The sequence below is a fragment of the Vidua macroura genome, chromosome 5 (genome assembly GCF_024509145.1).
Source record: "Vidua macroura isolate BioBank_ID:100142 chromosome 5, ASM2450914v1, whole genome shotgun sequence".
NCBI lineage: Eukaryota > Metazoa > Chordata > Aves > Passeriformes > Viduidae > Vidua > Vidua macroura.
In genome coordinates, this window is record NC_071575.1 from 65,976,365 (window position 1) to 65,994,876 (window position 18,512).

General features: G+C 41.7%; 1 protein-coding gene across 3 annotated transcripts in view; it reads left to right on the forward strand.

Moving 5' to 3' along the window:
* Window positions 1–18,512, forward strand: part of GRM3 (glutamate metabotropic receptor 3) — a 102,551-nt gene that overhangs the window by 26,215 nt on the left and 57,824 nt on the right. The window contains exon 2 of one of the 3 annotated variants that reach the window (XM_053978575.1): window positions 11,990–12,098. The exons of 1 other annotated variant lie outside the window; for it this stretch is intronic. The gene's annotated coding sequence lies outside the window, so the exon portion shown is untranslated. The remainder of the gene's footprint in view (window positions 1–11,989; window positions 12,099–18,512) is intronic. One more of the 3 variants, XM_053978576.1, reaches the window with a different exon arrangement.

Consider the following 18,512-nt stretch of genomic DNA (forward strand, 5'->3'; position numbering starts at 1 on the left):
CCTCAATCTGTATAGAAAAGCCCAAATAAAGCATAATCTTCTCCTCTGAGAAATCTCACATTACATACTTTCTTATACTCTGAAGCAAAATTCCTTTCAATACTCTCTTCAAAGCACTTGTACTCCTGACAGGGGTTTTGTAGTGTGCTTATCAAGGCTCTGTTTTCCCAGTGGAGTGCCACAGCTCATTACTACAGTCACAGTCTTTGCAGAGCAGGTCTTAAACCCTTTGCCATCCCCAAAACTGTCTGGTCTGTTCATTCTTGAAATGACCACCAAAACAACAGGGTGTGTAGAGATGCTCTGTTTGCTTTGCAGTTTTTAGTGTGAGATCATTTAGCACCTTTCATACTTCAAATTTGCAGTTTGTTAAACCAGAAAAAAAAATTAGGAGATGAAAACACAGCTTAAAGCTGAATTCCATCATGTCATGGAAAAATATTTATTTTTGTGCTAGAAGTGGAGGATAGACGAAGAACAGGTATTTGTTTAAAAACGCAAGATATCAAACTGGTGCCTGAATGAAAATGTTCATTTTCATTATCTCCTAAATTCAAATCAGTGTTCTTTTAATATAGTTTTTACTGTTAAAAAAGGGATTGTGATTTCTATTGCATGCACCTTGATTCACAGGAGAAAAATGTCTATGTTCCTTGATGGATGCCATTTCAAAAAAGCTATGTGATGAATGTGGAAAATGCCCTGTCCTGGGACACTGGCAGACAGAGTCCAGTATCTGAAACACAACATCTACAGAGGTAATAGTAAGAGATGTGGCTGGTTTTCTTTGAGGGCCAGACACAGAGGTTATGCTCAGTATAAGAAACTGGTAGATAATGGATCCAACCTTGCAGACAGTGATGAGCAGCCTGAGATTTCAGACAATTCTGTGGGAGTGATGAGGGAAAATTCAAATCCACATGACAATAGTTTTAGGAAGAAAAAAAACCCCAAACCTTTAAGAGGACCCTTAAGTTCTGGATTTCCAGAAGCTGGGAAATTTATTAGAAAAAAAAATTGCTAAATGTTTGTATTTTGTGCCATTCCATGCCATTTAAGGAATTCTGAAACAGACAAAGGAAGATGACAAAGTAAAACAACCAAACCTCTAAATCCAAGTAATGAGACAAAACAGAGAAACCAATCAGCCTTTGAAATGAAGATTCATCATCTTCATTTCATCCAATTTACACCCACTGTAGAACTGACCCCTGTAGGAAAAGAAAGACCAGTCAGTTATTGCCCAGTCATGTTGGGTATTACAATCCCTCCCCACAGACCACTAGTGGCCCATACATTGATTTTGCAATCAGGCCAAAAGCAACATCCTTAACACCACACTGGATTATTGCCCTGACTCTGACTCAGGGAACATTTCCTCTAGCTCTTGTGTTTTCCTTGGAGACCTTTCCATCTAAACATTGACCAAGCTCAACCTGCTTTAGCTTTTGAAATATGACAAGATAATAAATCAGAGCCACAAGCAAGTAGGGCAGCTGTGCTATTGCAGTTAGAGGGAAGGCTGCCATACAGTGCCAGGACAGCTTCCCATTTCACACTGCCAGCAGCACTGTGTGTGTCCAAACCATACCCTAAGGCCAACAGGACTCCTCCTGTGATCCCACACTCCAGGGGGTGGTGGGGAAGGGATACAGGTAGCCAGGCCATGGTTTCAGTGATTTTCAAAATTAACCTTGATGCCACAGACTTCTCAAACACGCCATAGGACTCTGTAGCTAGCACTCTTCACAGGTAAGCCCTTGTGTCAGGTTAGAAACCTGTCTGCTGTCCTGGGATGCTCCAGGCTGGAGGGAGGAGAGCAGTAAATCCTGGTGTTCAACACCACTGCACCACTGGTAAACCTCTGAGCAGTGGACAAGCCCCGAGATGTAGATGTTGGATGTTAGGGAGGAATTCTTTACTTGAAGGTGGTGAGGCCCTGGCACAGGTTGCCCAGAGAATCTGTGGACACCCCATCCCTGGAAGTGTTCAAGGCAAGGTTGGATGGGGCTCTGAGAAACCTAGTCTAGTGAAAGGTACCCTTGTAAAAGGCAGGGCATGGGAACCAGATGAATTTTAAAGCCCATTTCAACCAAAGTCTTTCTGTGATTCTATGAAACTGTCCCCATGTTCAAAGATGCTGCAGCAGGTCCCTCTTCGGCCCACCACAGCAGCCTCTCCCACATAAACCCTGTGCTCCTTCCGACACTCCTCATTCCATTACAGTGCTTTTGAGGAAAAAGGAATTGGACATTTGGTGCCCAACACTGGAGGAGCCATTGGGAGACTTCCAGATGAGTTTAGAGAAATTTTACCCAGCACATCAGTATCAGACAGTGGAGCTCTGCTCCACAGCTACTTCACTGCCAGACTCCTCATGGCAAGGCTGGCAGACCCCAGCTTCCTGCTGGAAAGAGGAATCCTCCTCCAGGCACTTGCAGCCAGCTTACAGCTGCTGAAGCAGTTTTGAGGGAAATTTGTCCCTCTACTGCCAGCACCAATTTGTGCACATTTGCAGGTGTGTCAAATTTGCTTCAGATGACCTCTGGAAGGCAAAAGCATTGCCTTGAAAGTGTGTCAGTGATACCACTTAGCACATTTTCTACTTCAAAGTGTTCTACCAACATTAATGAAGTGAGCTTAAAAACAAGAGCTGAAAACACCCTAATAACATGATAATACTGCCCTGGAACAAGTATATAAGCAAGAAGGCGACAAAGCCATTATAAAATGAGGACATTATTATTTTTTTCTTTAATGAGCTTGCTTTACCCAATCTAATTTAGAAGTAGCTCATCTGTTTAGCTGAAACCCTCCAGTCATCTTTTTGAGAGCACTGTGAGGTGGAATATAAATATATTACTAGGGATGTAAAATTTCAGTTCTGTGACCTTGGTGGCCTGGGAGAATATAGTTTTCTATTTAAGAAGGTCTTAAATTACTTCACGTATCACTCCAGACTATTTTTAAGACATATGTAAATGTATGGTACAGAGTCCTTCAAAGAAACAGCCCCTGTTTTGAAGCTCTGAGACAGAGGGACTCAGCTGAGATTTGACCAGGAGCTGTACACAGTCACAGGTGTAGTTCTGTTCTGAAAGCATCATCAGGGCACATGTAGCTGTGAATAGATCAGAGAGGTTTGAACAAAGCAAGCAAAAATTGCCAAATCCAGGCTTCTCATAAATTAGTCTCCCATTGCTTTTAATAGGGTTAGGATTTTGCCTGCTGGACTGAATTCCCAGCTCTACACTGAATTCACTGTAGCAGAAATCCCTTAATCTCACTGTGCATCCTTCTCTCTGTGCTCTTTCCTATCTCCTCATCTGTGGATAAGAATGATACTAACATCTGCCTCTATGGGTATTATGAGAACTAATTAACTGAGCTTTCAGGAAAATTTCAGCAGCAAAGGCAAATTTCTCCTCTGGAGATAAAACACATACACACACACGTATAGATACAGATATTTCTGTGTGTTGATAGATATATAATCTGGCATATATAATATACCTATCACCTGCCAGACCTTTCCTAATGTCAAGGCTCCTCTTTTCTCCCGTGTCTTCCTTTTACAGTCCAACTATTTTTAAATGCTGTACTTTATTCAAAGTCAGTGTGGAGATGTCAGGCAGGTAGTTATTAAAAAAAAAAAAAAAAAAAAAGGAAAGAAAGAAAAAAGAAAAGCCTTTGCCTTCTTCTTACTTAATAGCATTTTTCTTCTGCAACCATTGCTCCTGCTAGTAAGAAAAACTGCTTGGTTTTTAATGAAAAATCCTAACAGCAACAAATTGCAACCCTCCCTTTCAGCACAGGCATGCCCTTTGAATTTAATTATGCCTCAGGCAATGCATTATAAAGAGCGTGTGATAAGTGACACCAAAAATCTTCCAACAAACACAGCACATATCCCCCACTGGGTAAAAATAGCTGAGTACCAGATCGCCTGTTTTGGTTCGAACTCACTCAGGGCCGGAGTGTGCCTGACTTCCCCCACTCAGGCTAGGGGTGTCACAGCTTGGTCCTGCTGATACCGGGAGAGCCGAGCAGCCCTGGATCCTGGCTCCCGGAGAACGCCAGCCTCCAGCGAGGGACATTCCTGGAGGGGTGATTCAGAGCACCAGCAGGAGCAGAGAGGAGCCGGGGACAGAGGAAGTGGAGGAGTTTGGGAGGTTTCCTTTCCTCCCAGAATAACTTCTCACAAGCTGTGTCAACTATCCACAGTTAAACAAATACGTGAAATATCTATCAACATTTCCCATTCAGAGGGAGAGGCAGCACCAATTACCTTTGGGATCTGCCACTGTCAGCGAGAGGATACTGCCTGGGATTTTTCTGATTGTTTGCAGAAGAAAATTTCCTTTGAAAACAAACACCCACAGCCCTGCCTGTAATGCAACACCACGGTCAAACTCTGCCCTTTTGCATCCTTCTGGATGCTAACTTGGGATAATGCAATGCCCCTGTGTTACTTAGATCTTCTGGGATGGACAGTGACTCCCAAGAGACAGCAGACCACAGAATCATAGGACCACTAAGGCTGGAAAAGATCTCCAAGATCATCAAGTCCAACCTTTGACCGAATGCCACCATGCCCGCTAAACCATATCACAAGCTGCCATGTCTACCCAGTTTTTGGCCGTCTCTAGCAATGCTGGTGGTGCACAATGGTTTGGTCTACTTACTACTGGGATGCAAAGTATTCATTGCACAGGGAGACAAGTCACAGACACCTCCTGGCTACTGGTGGGCAAATATCAGGACAAGTTCTATTTAACCTCAAAAGCCATACGGATGTAAACATAAAATGAAGCAATTCCAATCCTGCCAGAGGGCTTTGTTATTTCAAAGTAGCTGCATTGGACATGGTCTCTGTTTTCCATTTCCTTTCCTGACAGTACAGGTGCCTTGGCTTGCGGATATTTTAAGAGAGGTGAGTTTTCAGTTTTGTACCAGATATAGCTGCTCTGGGTCTGAAGACCCTCTTGCTCATGTCAGGGAGCTGTTTCCCTTCTGTGGTGCAGCTCTCTCGTGAGCTTCTGCAACAGCTGTTTTCATTGAAGTCTTAAAGCTGAAAGACAGGCAGAGCTTTTAAAAAGAGGGAGTTGGGATTCACAATCAAGTTCTTGCAGTTTAATGTGTTTCTGCGCAGCAGCTGAGCCACACCAGCCAGCTGGGTTCACACCCTCAGCTCCAGTAAATGCAGGATTTAAACTACACAGTACCATGGCCTGAGTATGACTCCGGTCAGACATCCACAGCAAATCATTCACTTTCTTGAGCACAATAACACCATAATGTAACTGAGTTCTCCAGATATTTAAATGCTTGATTCTTCCTTTCACCACTAACTTGCCCTGCACCCATGGGTCTTACCACCTCCTTAGCTTTCAAGTGTAAAATGAATATGAGGAGTGCTTACACAAAAGGGTACTATAAGAACAAAAATGAGAATCTATGAGGTGCTGAGATATTCTGGATACCTGGCCTAGGGGTCATTTTAAACACCCCATTCTGCTAAGAGGAATCAGAGCAGTAGTGCTTTGCTTTTAGTCACCCCCAGTGCTCCTTGTTATTTATGCAGCTGTGGAGCTGAAAAATGACTTAGAGTCCTGCCTTTTTCCTGCAGTAAAAAACAGGGCTGCATTGCTCTACAGGAGCCGAGGAGCTGCATCGCTTTGTTGCATGTTTTAATGTGAACCTGTGAGTCACAGTTCGTGTACCAAAATATTTCCAAGTACATCTCCTTTCAAAGACAAAATTTGAGGAGCTGCTGTCATGTGTCACACATAAACAATGTGAAGTATAACATCAAACACTTGGAAAGTGTGCAAGTACACCAAAAGGAAGGAGGGTGATTTACTGAGCTTCAGTTCAATATAACTGCATGAGTTTTACACCTAGAGGACTCGGATTGCTGTAACTGTTACCTGTGAATAAAGCTTCCCTCCGGCAAGTGATAATTAATTCTTAGATTTCAGAAGTTTCTGAATTTCAGAGACCCCTGAGCACATTTGTATGAAGATTAGACATTGTTTCTTTTCTCCTTTTCTCTTTGAAGTCTTTTCTTCAAAGATTGCAGCTCACTGTTCAGACTGCATAAATCCTCTCCTGACAGAGCCGGCTTTTCTCTGCACTCGCAGAGCTTTGAGTCTGACTCTGCTCTCCCTTACTCTGCTCTGTGCCCCATCAAAGAACAGAGAGATTGTCAGCACCACATCGCTGCCAGTGGGGAGGAGAATCAAACCTTTTGCCAAGTACATCAAGTGAATTGCTCACCCCCTGTGGGGGAAATTTGCCACCTAAAAGTACAGTAATTGATATTGATGGTGTGTGTTGTTCACATTTCAATTTTTTAGAAACTTGTTTTCAGGATTGTGAGAAGCCAGGTTACAGTGATCAAAGGTCGAAGCCTTTATTTCCCTGTAAAACAACTTCCCTGGGGCTATGCCTGATGTGGGAAGAAATTTGTGCTTTTGGAAAGAGATTTATACAAGGCACATACCTAAACTAAAAAAGACCAAAGATGCTAAATTACAGGAGTGAGATTTTCTTCTTATTTTATTAACACCTATGAATTGTAAGCAACTGCTGAAGAAATGAGCTCATCCACATTTTTAGTTGGAGTAGTAAGTGCTGGGTCCATAGAAATGCAGCTGAGTTCTTAATGTTCACACCTTAGAAGTTCTTACTTCTCTCTTCTTAAGCTGTGCTCCTCTGACCTTGTCATGAAACAATATTTTGCAACTTCTTTTCTAATGAAAAAAAAAAAAAAAGGAGAAGTGTTTGCTTTTCCTTTCTATCCTGTTGAACTAATTTTGGGAGGGGAAGAGAAAATGGAAAAAAGAAAAAGGAAAGGGAAGGAAAAGGTATATGTTCATATTATCCAGGAATTCCCTTTTTTTACAGCTTGGGATAAATAACCTCCATTAGTGAGAAATTAGAAAACCAGTGTTCCACATTTATAATTCACAAAATGCTATAGCTGTGTGCATAGCTGAATTTCAGGCTTGGTGTTAAGTAGTACAAATCTTTAAATACTCCTACTGCTGCCTCTGCTCTCAGCTGTCCTCCCTCAGTGACCACTGCCGACAACCTGTGTGTGAGGAAGTCACTGCTGAGGTGAATAAAAGTTTTACCATCCAGTCAAATTCTTGTACATTAAGTTTCTACTCAATGTGATCATGGTGATGACCCAAGACAAGCAATGGGATAAGAAGAAACAATGTTCTACAGTCAGGCCAAAATTGACACTTTTCCTTGTGGTTTTAGCCAAATCACTGCAAGTCATGGCAGAAGCTTTCATGCTGAAAATACATGGCTGTGTGTTCAGTGATGGAAATGATATTTAATTAGCAAGTACCTTAAAAATACCCTAAACTCTCATAGGCATTAGAAAATTTCATAGTGAAGTGTCTTGCCCAAGACATCTGGGCAGTGACAGAATAAGGAGTAGAGCCTGGAGCACACATACATCCCACCTTCAAACCACTCTTTATGTTACACTGCTTCCCAATTTAGTGTCCCAACTGGTCTAATCATGCACAGCCCTCTTAAGCATTCTTGACTTTTCTCTCACATCATTTCACAGAAATTTCCTTTCATAGCCTGACAAAGGAAATATTTCTAACTATTATGATTTTTTTTTTCCTCTAAAATATTCGATGTACAGACCTGAAATTTTAGGTCACTTCTTGGAACTGGCCCTCTGAGCCCCATATGCCTCCTTTGCCTACCTTGAATATCCACAGCACAGCCCTGTGGTGGCCCAATGTGCCGGATACACAAGTGCAACTGCACCAGGAGAGCTCTCTCCAGGGGCCACAGAGCAGATGACAAAGAGCCAGGGAAGGAGGTTCATAGCTGGATGTCTTTGCCCAAGGGAAAGCAGACCAAAGAATACAAAATGTCGGCAGAGGGCACGTTGCCCGTGATTGAGACCCCGCTGGCTGGAAACCCAGAATTAACAACAGCAACAACAACAAGAAAATTAGTAAGGCTTGCCAGCTGGGGAGAGACACCTGGCTAGTGATCAGAGGGGCATGTGAGTCAATTAATCCATCTCCGAGCTGGATTAGCACATTGAAACATGCTTCCCTTCACTGCTGCAGAGGGACCTGTTGAATGAGCTGTAAAGATGAATGGAACTAAAGAAATTTCATTTAGATGAAGAAAAATGGCTCTGAAGTAGTGAGTGGGTGGTTTTTACATGCCTTATGTGCTGCAAGAATTAAGCACAACTCAGAGAATGTAGGGCATGAAACAGCCATTTGGATACAAAAACTCTTGTATTTCAGATCTCACTGATTTAAAATTTGTATCTAGATATCTGCCAATTTATTTCTCATGTTTATAGCATATCCAGGAGAAAAGATACTACAGCATAGGAAAAATAACTCTTTCAGTCCATTCTTTCACAACTGTGGTAAATCAGTTTACTGTTGCCACAGAAGCTATTCCTGGGCTCTTTTGCTATTAAATGGAATGGCAGGACTGTTGCTCAAGGGTATCATGCTGCATTTACAACTGGAGAGATTGAGACTCAGTCTCCACCCTCTCTGTCCTTGCAGATCAATGGGACATGGTCTTCTTAAATACTTTTCAGATCATCAGAGATAGGACCTAAAGGGATGACTTTGGTCACTGAGTTCAGTTCTTGCTGTCATGAACCATCAGGTCATATAATCCCTTCTTTGGAATTCTTCAGCTCCCTCCCTCTTAAATTTTGCTTTTTTGACTGTTATTCCTGCAGTCAGAAAGCTTTTCCAAAACTTCATTCCTCTACTGTTTAGAAACTTCTTTATAATTCTCATTGTCTGTTTATTCAGGACCAGGTTACAGTCATTTGTTCTAATTCCAGACACGTCTTTTACTCTCCTCCCTTCTGAGTACTCAGACCCCTGAGGTGTCTATGGATAGCTGTCAAAAACTCCAGCTTTCCTTTCACTAAGCTAAACATGTGAAGCCATATTTGTCCCCCCCTAAAACAGCTTCATCAGTCCCATGTGTTCTGTAGTATATTTATATATCTATATAATATGTATAAATATATTCTCTATACCTACTTCAATTATTATTTTCACAATAATACATGGATTATATACAAGTTTCCCCTGCAATGGCAGCAACACCACTTTGCACCTGCAGAAAATACCCTTTCTGTCTGTTCTCTGGAAGTTATGTTCACTGACTGGGGAGCTTTCAACTTTTGGAAAGTATGAAGAATTTCAGTTAGCACCTAGAAGTTTATACTTGAGACCTCTTAGGAAGAGGCACATGAGTTTTCCCATCCAGGGGACGGTGCCCAGGGACAATCTTGATACAGCTATTAGCCAAGCAAATTGAGTGCTGGGATGCATCAGGGAAGATTTCTCTAGCAGAAGTGGTGAGGCCTTTTTGTATTACTAATGAACTAAACAGTGCCAGAGAAAAGACATTGACAATATAATCCTGATTGCCAATACTGAGAAAATGCTTGAATGATCCCTGGAGTTCTTTTGGGATGTGGCATTGTTCTGAATAATTCATTGACATGTGTGGGGACTTAGCACATAGTGGGGACCACTCACCAGATATGTTTACAACATGGGCCCCCTTTTTCAGAGGCTGGCAGAGGGGAGCTGGATGAGTGCCCACTACTGTGGGCTAATGATCCCATTGTCTCAGGATGGTCCCACAGAGGTTTAATTTATGAGACCAGACATAGCTATACACATGAGGGTGCAGCTCCTCATGTCAAGGGCTGTGCACAGTTCTGATCATCTGTACTGGTGGCAGAGGACCTCAAAGATTGCAGCTACAGCTCTTAAAGAGCAACAGACACCAGAATATGATCATATCATTTAATGGATAAAACAGTCTCCAGCCACAGAGTTTTGACCAATATAACTCTCCCGACACAGCTCCTGGGAAGAGGCTGGAGACTGTCTTAGCCCCAGCAGTATTCACATCAGATCTGTGGGATGGGACCTTCCAGTTCTGGAGCTCCAGAGATTTTCTCTGCAATGGCACAGCACAGCTGTGTCAGATGGTATCCAGATCAGAGTGGTCCATGACCCATCCTATTCACTAAGATCATTTCAGCCAAACTGGCTCAGATATATTGAAGAACTACCTTGGTGATCAAAAGGAACCAGAATTAACTCTATGAGAGCAGGAAAAACCGATTTTGAATGCTTTTGAAAAATCTCCTTTATACTCAAAGAAAGCTTTATGTACAGAAACTGTCCACAGGCCCTGGGAATTTGGCTTTCAATTCCTTTAACTGGAGCATGTCAAATAATTTCAGCTGTCACATGTCATATCTGAGAGACCATGAGCTTTGACACAATATGTGTCAAATATACCTTCAAACGAATGCAGCACTTCTCTGGGAGGTAATGACAATTGCTGAGCATGATTTCCTTCTGAATAAATATGAAAACTCCACAGACATCAGTCAAAAGAAATTAACTCTCCTTGAAGACATTTCATAAGAAATGCCTTCTTTCCTCTGTCTCTGCTACCTCTCTCTTCTCTCACAGAAAATGCCAAAGTGGATAAGTTCAGGACTTACCACTCTGAAAAACAAGAGGGCCTAGAGTAATGAAAGCCCAAACCCACAAACATCTGTACATAACTAGAGTTGTATGAAGTTGACAGACATCTTGTCCCTATTGCTACTGTGTCACTCAGTGTCCATTTCTGGCTCTTGATCATTGTCCAACAGACAGACCCAGAGATAAAGAGGGAAGGACTCCCTCTTGGCATGTGTATGAAGCTTATTGCAGGGAGCATGTCACCTCTTTAGGGCCCCTGCTTACACCTACACATTGCTTAAAATGCAGTATTTGTTGGACATTCAGTTATCTCCTCAGAGGAACCAGGAAGGAGAGGAGAAACATTTCTCCCCTTTTCTCTTTAAGTACAATGAAAAGACTCAGACCTGGTCCCCCGTTCAGAACCTTCAGATCAGAGATCCAGCAAAGCAAACTCCTCTTTGTTAGGGGACCACCAACAGTTCATTCGAAAGGAAATCTAATTTTGAAAGTGATCATAAATAGACACATGTACTTGTTAATAAGAATTACAACATGAAATGCAGTTAGATACAAATAGAAGACAATCTAAATTTATTGACTTTATAAATATATCCAAACTTACTCTCAAAGCCCATGAATGTGGTGAAAGGACTCCAACGTGTTTCATTTCTCCAGTGGGGAGTGTGGGATTTTACAGGGATGGAGAAATGTCCCTACAGTCCCGCCTGACAGAGAACTATGAATTCTATTGAGATTTCATGATCAGCAGATGATAAGTTAAAAATGATGAGAGAAAAGTGTCAATTAGGACAGCTCTAGGAGCATGAAATAGATGTAAATATCCCGTTATAGCCATTAAGCAATATTCCTTCAATATGGCACAGCAAGAGACACAGGGAAAAAACCAAGGAAAGACAAGCCTGGCCAAGCTGGTTGTCACCTATGCCAAGTGCAATCGTATCACTCTTTGCTGCCAGCAAACACAGACCACCAGCAGTGGCTATCTCAGGAGTGAGAAGTCCCTGATTCAAGAAGGAAAAACAAATGGGTATTTTAAATTTACCTGCAAACTGTCCTGATTTTACTCATCTCTAAATAACCTGTGTATTCTAAAAAGTGTTCTTTAAGAGAGATTTTTAGCCTGTTTGATAGGATATTCAGCAGAAACTCTGGGAATAATAAAGGAGTGTTTAAAGCAGATTGCCTGTCTCATTCAGCTGTGTCATGGAGCTGATCCAAAGACTCCCAGGAACTTTAAAAGGTGCTGGAGCTGGCCCATCAGTTTCTAGTACTAATAGGAACCGAGCTGTTAGTGTTTTTGCATGACATCCTGTAAGGAAAATCACTGGCATTTGGCTTACTCGGGAGATTTCACCATCTGTACCCAATAATGATACAAAACACAAATAAGCAAAAAAACCCCTAACACTCTGTCAAAGTTAGTGAGGTCTTAAAATATTCCTGTACAGGTAGAGAATTTTGCTGGAGGAGAATCAACAGAGCACCGGGCTCAATTGCATCTGGTTTTCCTGTGTAAGACCTGTCAAGCAACTCCTATCATCACGTCTGTAAGTGAGTGTGAGTAATGGGTTTTATTTAAATTCATGTGGTGTTTGCTACCTACACCCAGACAGATAATGGACAGATAGCAGAACAATGATCATTAAGAGGCTATCACTTAATTCTTGTTTTATTCTGCAGCTTGCCTGCTTTCATCTGTCTTCCCTTCTGAAGAAGTGAGCACGTTCCTTCTGTCTCAGATGAAAATTCAATGGCCTATTATGCATTCATCACAAGTTTTCCATTTTTATTCCAAAATCATGACAGTGATACAAATATGAAAGCCCACAGAATTTGTTTCCAAAAGCATTCAGCTCCACGCATATATGTTTAGCTTTCTGCAATTGAATTTCTTATCCCCCAAAACACACAGCCAACTTCCTTCTAAGTAGCGAATATAACATTTAAGGAGTTTATTTGTCTTACCAAAAACAAGAGGTATTAAGTATGGTGGTAAGGACAGAGCATCCTACAAAATATTGAAAAAAAATCTGTTAGCTCACTGCAGTTCTATTGATTTAAGAAACACAAAGGGAATATGCTGAAAGATGAGATGAGAAATTAAGTAGCATCATGTGAATGTTGTAGTAAAGCATCCTACATAGTCTCATCACTGTCAGCTTCCTGCAGGACAAAAATGTGTGTTCAGCCCTGAAAACTATGTCCTCCCAATACAAGTATTGGTATTCAAGTATTCATTGCCTTAGCTATCTGAATTCCTTTGGGTTTAAGGAAGCTGTCAAAGCCTTACAAGTTGTGAATGCTGTTGTGCAACTAAAATTAATGACTCCTTTTCTGCTTCCCATATTTAAAGCTTTAAATGAGTCTTATTGCTGTGGAAAACATGAGGAGGAGCAGAGGGGCTGTCAGGATGGAATTGTAAATCTTTTGGCATTTAAAATCTTGGACCTGATTGACCTCCTGACGGTGCTTCAGACTAGTATTTATCTTGGTGTTGTAAAGCAAGCAAATTACCTTTACCCAGGCATGAATCCCACTTTGCAGTCTGCTGTATCTAACTGGGGTATGAGGCTCAAGTGAAATGCTCCAGTCAAGCAAGTAAACATCGAAAAACAAACAAAAAACATTTGCATCTGAGGAAGTATTAAATGTATTTATCATCTGCCCTTTGAGTCTGTGTAAGTGCTGGAGTAAGGAGACAGTAATATGAATAGTTGCAACTCAGTTATTAAATAAAACGGAAATACATTAATAATTAATACAAATAATAACTGGTGCTTGCCCGACTGGTGTATGCTGAGGTTTTAGCTAGTGCTTGTCAAGGCATGATGGACTAAAGGTTGCTTGGGAAGAGGGCTCCCTTGTTGCCCAGATCCCCCAGCACACCGTGGGCTGCAACACGAGCTCAGGGCTGGCTATTTTCAGTGCAGTGAGGAGCTCCCAGCAGAGCCCTGCTCGTGGCTGTAGGATGAAGCCTGGCTTCAGAAAGCAGAGTCAGCCTGCCAAGCACTTTGCCTACGGTGTCTGTTAAAGCAGCAGCTCTGGCCCAGGGGAACTCAGACTCAATAGGTGTTATTGACACCCTCATATTTCAGCTGGCTTCGCTGCTCTTCCCCACAGCCATTAGAAAGGCTCTCCAGAAAGCACTTTGGAGCAGCAGCCAAACCTACATTCTCTGCAAATCCCATGAGATTTTCTTAAGGAATATTCATGTGCCCAGAAAGTAGAGGGAGCCCTGGAAAAATGGCTAGCTTATGATTTTCTCTCTATGTGCTAGCAGCAGAGATGACCCCACATGCCCTATTGAATTGTTCTTCCACCAGTCCTTTCAGAAGGGAGCAGGTGATAAAATTCTCCAGAAAGTATCTCCTGTTTTGCCAGCATGCCCCTAATTCCTGCTTTACCTATCAACATACTCTCCCACAACCCAAAAGATACCTTTCCTTGCAAGATATGTCACAACATTGAAGTTAGGTCTGAGGCATGGTGCCAGCTGAATGAATCTGTCTCAAGCCTGGAGATCATGGGATTCATCCAATGGGGCCAAATTTCTGCTGCCATCAGAGGCACACCTAATTTACCTCCATGCAAAGAAGAACAGAGTGTACTCACTGACCTGACTGCTGTTCACTGCAGGAGTGTGTAGCGCATTCCAAACATTAATCCTTAGGACACAACTGCAAGGTCACAAAGTAATATCTTCTATTTTCTATAGGTACAAAGAGGTGAGCCAAAGGAAGAGATGAGACTGGAACCAGATTTCAGTGCTCTGGTTTACCTGCTAGACTGAAGCCTTTCCAACAGCTGGAAGGGGATTTTGTATATTATATCGTGAACCCAAAACCACCAGAAAAAAATAATCTCGTGTGCTTTAATGAGTAGAGTGTAGGAAATATGTGATGTACATGAGTTTTTCTGAGATTTGGGGAAGTCAGTAATTAAGTTAGATGATTGTCATACAGTCAAAAAGTGCTGAAGGACATCTTCATAGAGAATTCCAGGGTTTGCTCCTTCTTATCAACAACACAATTCAGGGCACTTTAAATCGTCCTAACCTATTATCACAGAGCTCTTTTCTCTTGGTTCTGCTGCTGGCTATGCATTTCCCCATAGAAATTAATCATCTTTTATGGACAAATAACTTTGTAAAGCACTAGCACTGTGGCCATAGCTATCTAGTTTAAGTGAGGCAGCATAGGTAAAGAGAAATGGGTATTCAATGAATGTTTTTGAGGGGAAACAAATTAGTTTTGGATGATGAAGACCTGAAAAAGTGCTTTGGTCAGCTATATGGTGTTTACTTTTAGCAGCTATATCAGTCTTATAGCAGGAACCATTTCTTCTTGTGTATGGACTGGGCTGCAATGAAGGTAATACCCCATTGCCTGCAGCTTCTCTGCATTGTTCTTAGGCATTCATGATCTCTGAGAGTTTTATGCTGACACTGGGAAATGATCCTTGCTTCTTCTGCCATTGATTCAGGCCATACTTTGTTTTCTCCACAGCTTCTCATTGCTAAATACAGGGATGGCATTATACCCTGTAATAAAGGGAGTTGTAATTGTGGAAAAATACAAAATCTTGTTTATTGGTTCAGCTGCTGAAAAGGAGAGAGCTGTCCATAACTCTGAAAAAATATTTCTGAGTGTAAGGGCTGGGTGTTCAAAACAGAGAAGTAAACTGGATAAAATTAGTTTTGTTGCACGTTTTCTTCCCTGTTGCCTTGCTGATCCATCTGGGACACTCTCGGTCCCTGAGTGAAGATCATGTCATTACTTTAGACTCACAGTCTGCACTGAAGCACAGCTAATGCTCTCCTGTAATTGTTTCCTGAATGCTGAAAACAGCAACAAAGCCCACATGCATGCATGCACATATATGCTCACTGCTATGCTTAGCCTGATGGAAATTTTGTAAATTGCTAACCCTGTCTGGAACGGTATCACTTCCAACCAAACATCAGCACATTGGTTTGGGCAGCAGAGCTAGGAGTCAGAAATGGCTTCTGTGGAACAGCAGGTTTAACAGCTGAAACCATCAAAGCTCTGAGCCTCCATGCTGGCCAGATGATGAGTTTTTAATTTCTTCCCTGTGGGTCCTGAGATGCAATAGATAAAATAGGAAAAAAAATCATACATCAGTTCTGTTGGCCTTTAAATGTAAATGGAGAAAATCTGCAACTTCTATCAGAAAAGAAACTAATCAATTGGTATATTTCTGTGGACCTACAATAGTTGTGTATCTCTCATATGCAGATATCTATCAAAACACTCTGAATTTCTTGGTACACCTACTCAAATTCCATATACTTTGTACTAGATGCATAAAATCAGAGAGGAAAGGGGGGAGGAATTTAATTTTACACTCGAAAAATTATGGATCTTTCATTTCTATGCCTCCCCACATTACACTCATATTTAATTTAAGATCTTAAGTGGTTCTAAATAAGCTTCTAAGATTCAGTTTAAGCACAAAATATCCATTCAGGATGAATGAATAATTCTGAATTGCTGGAACAAGAGAACAAAAAGGGTTTTAACATTAACAACAGGACAGATCCATCAACAAGATAACTATGATTGACACAAATGGAGCCTCTTTCACTGGTACTTGATTTGGCCATTGCATTAGACAGTGTTTTATTCCTTGTGATAGCAGTTCTAGATTAAAACAGTCTGTTCATACAAGAGAACTTGTAGTTCAAGTCTATAATACCCTTGACTCACTGAACCAGTGGACCAGACAAAAGTCTCATGTTGATAACTGGCACAAATTCTTGAATTTATCTTGAAAAATGTGCAAGTTTTCTCTGACTGAGGTGCCTCTTCTTAAATTTGTCAAATATTTCCCATCATATGGTTGTCTCAAGCCCTAGGTGAGTGGAAATGTAGAGTGTTTTCTACTTGAGGTTAATTGCACCAATAACTTGGGAGAAAGAAGCTGCTGGCATGAAGAGGGAGAAGGCTTGGAAGAAGAACACAAGGAGGCCAACTTTGCTCCTTCTCATCAAGGAAGGATGGGAATAAGGAATGGGATACACCTGAGAACTGCTGAGGGGCTGAGCTGAGCAGGAATCAATGAAAGGAACAGCTCACAGACTGAAGAAATTGAACTTTCAGCATTTGAAATGCTATTGTAACAAACAAACTTCCTGCACACCAACACCCTGACTGCAGAGTGCCAAGTTAACTCACCAAGTTCATGCTGGACTAACTGGGGCATGCTGTGAAGATAATAAGAGCATTTATCTGTCAGGAATGCAAGCTTATGGATTGATAGATCATTTGATCTGTATGACTGTATTATGGATTTGCCATTAGCTTTTATCTTTAGCCATGCTGACAGAATCAAAAAACATATTTATTACACTTGGTGGGTTTTAATCGACTTTGCATTTTCCTATGAGTAGAGTTGGAACACAGATAATCTGCAAAATACACTGACAATCTTCCAGTTTATTCTGGTTTATTCATATTTTTTCCAAAAAAACAGCTGAAGAGCATATCACAGATGGATTCTCCTGTAAAAGCTTTACATAAGATTTGAAGGAGAATAAACTAGCATTAGCCTTAGAAGAGAGAAAGATGCAGTGGGAAAAAAAGCTTATCCTCTGGGCTTGATGAAGAAAACAGCTCAAAGCCAGCAAATCATTGATCCCAGAATGAAACTGAAACACTGCCCACAGAAAAAATGGATTTGCAAAATGTGAATTCTCCCTATTTCATATGGTATTGCTCCTTCTCACAGAGGAGAGCTTTTAGTGCTAAGGCACAAGGTCTGATACTGCCAAGGCCTGATAACATCCAAATAATGTGACAGAAGGACCAGACCTCTGCTACACTGAAAATCTGAGAATGTAGGGGAGTCCCTCTTATGGAGATATCTTTGTTGTTGATGTCTCATGTGACCCGAGTGACTATATGTGGATTTTATCAATACAGTCAATAGAGGGCAGGGTGTGAATCAGCCTAAAATAGAAAGGACCTGGGGCTTCTGGGGCACAGCAAGCTGTCCATGAGCTACAACGTGCCCCAGGAGTCAAGAAGGACAATGATATCCTGGGATGCATTAGGAAAGCATTGCCAGCAGGTCAAGGGAGGTGATCCTGCCCCTCTCCTCACCCCTAGTGAGGCCACATCTGGATACTGTGCCCAGTTTTGGACTCCTCAGTACAAGTGAGAGGGTCCAGCAGAGGCTGCAAAGATGGGACTGAAGCATCTCTCCTACAAGGACAGGCTGAGGGATTTGAGCCTGTTCAGCCTTGCAGTAGGACAAGAGGCAAAGGGCAGAAACCGATGCCCAGGAAGTTCCACCTGAACACAAGGAAGAATTTCTGTCCTGGACAGTGACTGAACACTGGAACAGGTTGCCCAGAGAGGCTGTGGAGTCTCCCTCACTGGAGATAGTCAAGAACCATCTGGACACAATCCTGTGCTCTGGGATGACCCTGCCTGAGCAGGGAGTTTGGACAGGTGACCCACTGGTCCCTTCTAGCCTGACTGATTCTGTGATACTGTGAAATGATTTGCATGCCAGCAACTTTTGGCCATGTTGACCTCACTGACTAAATGAGAGTCTGAAGAGTGCAGTCCACCCAGGAAATTCCTTTGTCCAGTTCTACAAACCCTGCTCATTGCCCATGGAGAGAAATAGATATAGTAGTGTGCAATTTATTTCATCCTATTTCAATGTCTAAAATATATTTGATGAACCACGTACTATAATTCACTAATTTTAGGAATAAAGCTGTGCTATTGGCTTACATAACAACAGGGGAGGTTCAAAAGTTAAAGCCTGGGACCCTGCAAGGATAGAGGAGTTCTTGTAGCATGCTCTGGTCTTTTGAAGGCTGTTTTCCTAAGGAAATAGGGCTTATGCAATTACATTAACTGTCAATTCCAATAAAGTTTGAATGATAGCCAGTGTCAACAAAATCATACAAAATACAGACTTTGAAGATATTAATTTGTT